Source organism: Lactuca sativa, chromosome 4 (genome assembly GCF_002870075.4).
Source record: "Lactuca sativa cultivar Salinas chromosome 4, Lsat_Salinas_v11, whole genome shotgun sequence".
Taxonomy (NCBI): Eukaryota; Viridiplantae; Streptophyta; class Magnoliopsida; order Asterales; family Asteraceae; genus Lactuca; species Lactuca sativa.
The window spans coordinates 5,247,810-5,253,840 of NC_056626.2; the positions used below are offsets into that span (position 1 = coordinate 5,247,810).

A 6,031-nucleotide genomic window follows, 5' to 3' on the forward strand; every position below is an offset into this window, starting at 1 on the left:
CTAGAAATGGTATGTTTAGTTACGAGTAGTGTTTGGTTCTCTACATTTAGTGTCAATGTGTCCCATGCCATTGGTTGTTGAATTCATCATTCAGCGTAGGTTCACTCGAAAGTTTAGTTGTATCCGCCGAGGTTCAGTGGTCGGGCCAATATGCCGTCAAGTAAAGTATGGTCTATGTTCCTTTGGTCTTCAGGTATATTTACCCTCAATGGTGGAGTGGGAACTTGGTTCATAGCAAACTCAGGTTTTGGTGACCTTCAGGATCACCGTTGAAGCCTTCTCGAGCTACTTGTGTAGTGGTGGAATCCGCTCAGTCTCAACCAAGCATGGGATCTTGTTTCGACTAATCGTGAGGATGTTTTCTGTTATTGATTAAGATGTTATTTCTATTATTTCTGGTAATTCTTCTCTCTTTGGATGATATTATGTGCTCCCTAAGGATGTACATGGTGGTTTTTCATGTGAGTTGGGCATGATAGCATTGAAGCACTTGGTTCGAATTATGTGCATGGGTTTTTTGGTTGATAGCCTTCAAATTGGACCAAGAGTGCGACTGTTATCCTATTTGTGGGTCGCATGCGACCATGTTTTGTAAGGCTTTGCTGTGGTAGCAGCTTTGTGGTGCTCAGATAATGGAATGAGGTGGGTATATTTAGGCCTGGAGTGTTGGGCGAATGATGTGATGGAAACATGGTCGGTGTGATGTCAGGAGCATTCAGTCATAGGCTGTGGGCCTAGAGAACATGGTTGTTCATTTCTTCTTGTGGTGCTCTCGGTGTTGATGTGTTGATGGGAGTCGGGTGAGTCACAAATTTGTTGGTTGGATAAAGGGAGCAGTAAGGGTTGTAGGGAGTATCAGTCAGGTATCTAAAAGTCTCTATGTGATATATGCATTATATTTCTGTTAGAACCTGAAAGTGAACCTCTAGCAATCTCTAACCCTTCATGTTCCAAAGTCAGTGTTAGGTCCGGAGTCAGTCTATGGTCAGAAGTGAAGTTGGTGTCCGGAATAGAGTGTGTGCTCGAAGTGAAGATGTTCCGAGATTGTGCATCCGTCTACATTAATTGTTCTTATCATTTTCTGTGATGTAACGTTACTTAGGACTTAGTCTTTTTGTGTATTTGGATAATCAGAATGTCAGAAATAGTGACATTGTCCGATCCTTTGTATGTTTTCCAGTTTGTAGTGTATTCCTCCTTTTGCTATATAAGGAGTGTTTAATGATAAGAAAACAAGACTGATTGTTACTCCAAAGATAGTTATACTTGAATTTACTTCACTTGCATCTTTCTCTCAAATCAGACTCTTTCAAACATTCTACTTGTTTATTTATTGTCTTTACATTGATTATATTCATTACTCCATATTTAATACTTGAAGTACTTTGTTGATTCTCATCTTCAGTCTCGACTGGTCTTGCCAGACTTGCCTGGAACTCTTAATCAGAAGCAGACATTGATCTTAAGCATTAACTCAATGTTTGAGTTTTCAAGCCTTGTCCCTGCATAATCAGATCTCTGTTCTCACACTTGGTATCAGAGCTTGAGTGGTTGTCCTTTGAATCCATAAGAACAGATTATAGTTGACTCAAGATTACCTTAGTATTTCGATCATTTTTGTGTTCAGGATAAAAGTTCTTCTATATACCACTTTTCCTTAAGATATCTTAATTTCAATGGTTGCTTATAATTCTCAACAAATGTACTCAATGCAAATAGGAAATAGCGAGGGTTGTCCTACACGTGCCCCACTTTTAGTTGTTAAAGAGTATGATCACTGGAAAGTCAGAATGGAAAGATTTTTACTTGGAAAAGAAAAAGGTGAATCTATCTAGAGATCCGTTAAAGAAGGTCCTCATGTTCCAGTTCGAACCATTGTTAGAGATGTTGTTGCAACCCTCATGGGACAGGATGAACAACGTCAAGCGCCTCTCACTGTTGATGACCTTGAAAAGCTGAATGCAGATCAAGTTACCTTTTCCGAAATGGTGTTGGTGTTCCACCTTCTCTCTTTGAGCACATCAAACCATGTAAATTTGCAAAAGAGATTTGGGACACACTTCAAGATTTGTTCGAAGGGTCATAGAACATGAAGGATAAGCGTCTAACCTCCATTGTCAACGAGTTCGACACTTTCACTACAACACATGGCTAATCTGTTGCCTCAGCCTCAAATAGATACTTAATCATCGTCAACAACATGACATCTCATGGGATATTCCGAACCCCACTTGAATACAACCTCAAGTTCATTAACAGCCTCGGAAAGGGATGGAGAAATGTGAAATCATGTCTTCAGCGTAATAGGTCTCTAAAAAAGTTGAAGCTCTACCAATTATTTGATGAGCTTCAAGATCATGAATTAAATGTTGCACAAACCCTACGTGAACTCACTGGAGGCCCTCTTGCTCTAGTCAGTTCCTACGATCCACATACTCCGAACCTTGCTGTTTCGGACCCTCTATCTGTTGTTGTTCCATATATCCCTCCTGTTCAACCCTTACCCCCAACCATACCTGCTCCCACCAATAACAACTATCAACTAACTGGTGACCTTAATCCTGAAGATATGGACTCCGAACTTCGTTTTCAACAGGATTTTGCCTTACTTTCCATGAAATACAATCATCCTTATAACAAGCCATATCACAACTATTTTCATGCTCCTCACCAAAATAATCCTCAACCTTTCAACAAACCTTCAGAAAACCCACCATCCTACAAACATAACCTTTCAACAAGAGTAGACAGTTGTTGTGTGATGAAATAAAATGATGAGAGGCCTCGATGTTGTTGTTGATCTAGTGATCTAGCGGAGTATGGATAACGACCATGGACTCTTTCTAGACTGTCTAGTGGAACGCTGGCAGGTTCATAACCTGTAGGTGTTGTGAACGATGTGTTCACCGGTGTACTCTATCCCCCTCATGGTTGCCTTAGGACATTTATTGTTGAGGAAACCCCTTTGTAGTAATGTCCATCCCGAAGAAAAATCCTAGACTAGGTCCCTTGTGATAATTGTTGTTTTAGGGACGTAAAGTGAGGATAACGGGAATGGGTAATCGGGTTATTGTTGGTTGGTGAAATTAAATATAATTATTTATTGTGGGTTGAAAACCCTATATGCTCACCAGGCTCTTAGGCCTGATCAACTCAATTTTATTTGTATTACAGGTAGTGGCGAGAGAGCATTAGTTGGATGAATCATCAAGATATTTTGTTTATAGGCCAGTAGTTGTATATATATGTTGTAAGGCCTATAATGTGTCGTTTATGCTTTTGGTCTGTATCGGAACATGGCATCCCGGGTTTTGATTATATATAAAAATACATTTCTTTTAGAAATGCTTTGATAAACCTTATTTTATCATATTGTGTTTTAGGAACAAATTCCACAACTCTTTTAAATAAAAGAATTACTCTGAAATGATTTTAAAAACATAAATTAAATCGGTCTTTTCTGGCCGTGATTTTGGGGATGTCACACTTGACCTGGCGTAGCGAGCCTTAAACCTAGTCGTGATGTGTATTTGGCTTAACAACCTAGTTCTTAAGGACTTAATACCTTAAGACCATAAGTCCAAATCTTTAGATATGAAACTCCTAATGGTCCTAATGGATAAAGTTTCCAACTTTAATTTATCCATAACCATAGCTCCATCCTTTAAGATCTCAAAACCTAAGTACATGAAATCTCCACAAGGTCAAATCTTAGAACATGGTCCAAAGAAAACACATGCAAGACCCTTTTCTTTTTATCTAAACTTAGAGGTTAATTGACAAGGAAATGTCATTATAATGTTGTTGTCACAATATAACGGGGTAGATTGAGAAAAAAAACACCTATATCTACAAGAAGTCATCGTATTGTAAGTAGTCATAACCATAACATGATACTTAGTCTTTGTAGAAGAGCAAGAGACAACATCAAATTTCTTACTTTTACATGAGGTTAATGAATCTTCAAGGAAGATACACAAACCAATTGGGGACTTGCGATTATTAGGATTATTATCCCAATCAACATCACTATAAACATGAACCTCTAGAGGATATGTAGAAGAGATAAGAAAATTTGGTGTATACTCGTAATCTACCAAACAAACTCAAATTGTGATTACTAGGAATGAAACCAAGAAAAGTAATAACTCTATATAATTTCTTAAACCAATGTCAATGAGCTTGTTTGAGACCATATAGAGCTTTTTGGTGTCGACACACTTCATCGGCTAATGAGCAATACATCAGGAGGAGTCATATAGACCTCATCGTGAAGATCACCATTCAAAAGTGCATGTTGACAGTAAATAAAAAAAACAACAATAAACATAAGAAATAAACACTAGTAGCGAATTCAGATAAATATCAACAATAAACACAAGAAATGAACACTAATACTCATTTATATGTAGATTGGTAAATTTATATTATGTTTTATCTTTAACAACTTAGATATATAAAGTAAGCATTAGATAAATATAATAAGCATAGTTGAAACTTGAATTAAGCATGTTAGAGTTTGTCTTAAATGTATTTTAAATCAATATAACTCATGTAAATGTTTTATTAAAAATAAAATAATATCTAATATATAGTTTTCTAATCGTATAGAAATGACAAAAAAAAATGTGATCGAGTTGTCGTTCTAGATAAAAGTTGCTTACTGGTAATATAATTTTATGATTATACACAAATGATAAAAAAAAATATAGGTTGCTAATTTAAGATAAATACAAAAAAGAGAAATAATTCGCATAAATGGATACTATTAAACGTCGCTTAAAAATAAAACAACAGGATCCGTGGCGCAATGGTAGCGCGTCTGACTCCAGATCAGAAGGTTGCGTGTTCGATTCACGTCGGGTTCAAATCCCTGAAATTAAAATCCTGATTCTTTTTTTATTTTTATTTATTTTTTTTTTAACGTGGTATTACCTAATCCAATCCGAAGCAAATACCCACATGGCCACATCAGCACATGTCCATCTGAGCTCCTCCAAAATAACATTTATATATGTATGGAAAACTAATACAATAATATTTATTTCTAACAATTTTATTGCAATTTATTATTTATAAGAAATTATTTACAACAAATTGATTGAAGAAAGAGAAAATTGTCATCAATTCCTACTTAGAAAATTTATCAAGAAGAAAGTGATTACATATGTGTTGTATTTGCTGGAAATTTTGTTGCATATGCGGGAAGAAGTATTGCCTAAAACTGTGTTTCCAAGAATTAAGTCAAAATATTGAAAATAAATAAATAATACACCATCATACATTGGTGAAACATTTTGTTGGTCTTATATATAATATTTTGTTTTAATAAATCATTTTTCAAAGGTTTTTTCTTTCTAAATAGGAGTTTTTATAAAAAAAAAACATTAAAGTGTAAATAGAAAATATTTTTAATGTACTACTTTAAAATAAGAAACAAAGAAACTTATTTATTGCAATTTAATATCATATATATGATATTTAATACGTTACGTATATAAGTATATGACTTTAATTTTAAAAATTGAAACAAACCAAAAATTGACAAGTGGATAATATTTATTTCAAAAATACCACAAAATGACAAATGTCAAAAATCATGAAAGACCGGCATGTGGGAAAAAACATTCATGTGTTAATAAGGATTTTGGGAAAATAATTCTTTAAGGTTAACTCGTAACACTTTAATTTAAAGGAATGCAATTTTTATAAAAAAATGTAGCATAGTCTTTTTTTTTTATTTATTGTAAAAGATAATTGAAAGTTGACACAAATGAAGCTAGTTCTTAAGATCCTTCACCTCGTTGATGAGTGACTTTCGAGATGAACTCCCGATGATCAATAGTTCTTAGATTGTCAAGTTGACGAATGCCTATTTCCAAGCGTAGAAGCATTCTATCTGCAATGAACTTCTCTCTTGTTTCTAAGGCTTGAACTCGGTCAGCCAGTGATTGTTGAGCTGAGTCAGCCAGTGATTGTTGAGCTGAGTCTGCGGTTGTATGAGGAGTTGTTTTCATGACTACGACCATAA

General features: G+C 35.2%; 1 non-coding gene across 1 annotated transcript; it reads left to right on the forward strand.

Moving 5' to 3' along the window:
• Positions 1 to 4,796: 4,796 nt before the first annotated feature.
• On the forward strand, positions 4,797 to 4,868 carry TRNAW-CCA (transfer RNA tryptophan (anticodon CCA)). Its single transcript has one exon. It is a non-coding gene; the product is annotated as a tRNA-Trp (tRNA).
• Positions 4,869 to 6,031: the final 1,163 nt, after the last annotated feature.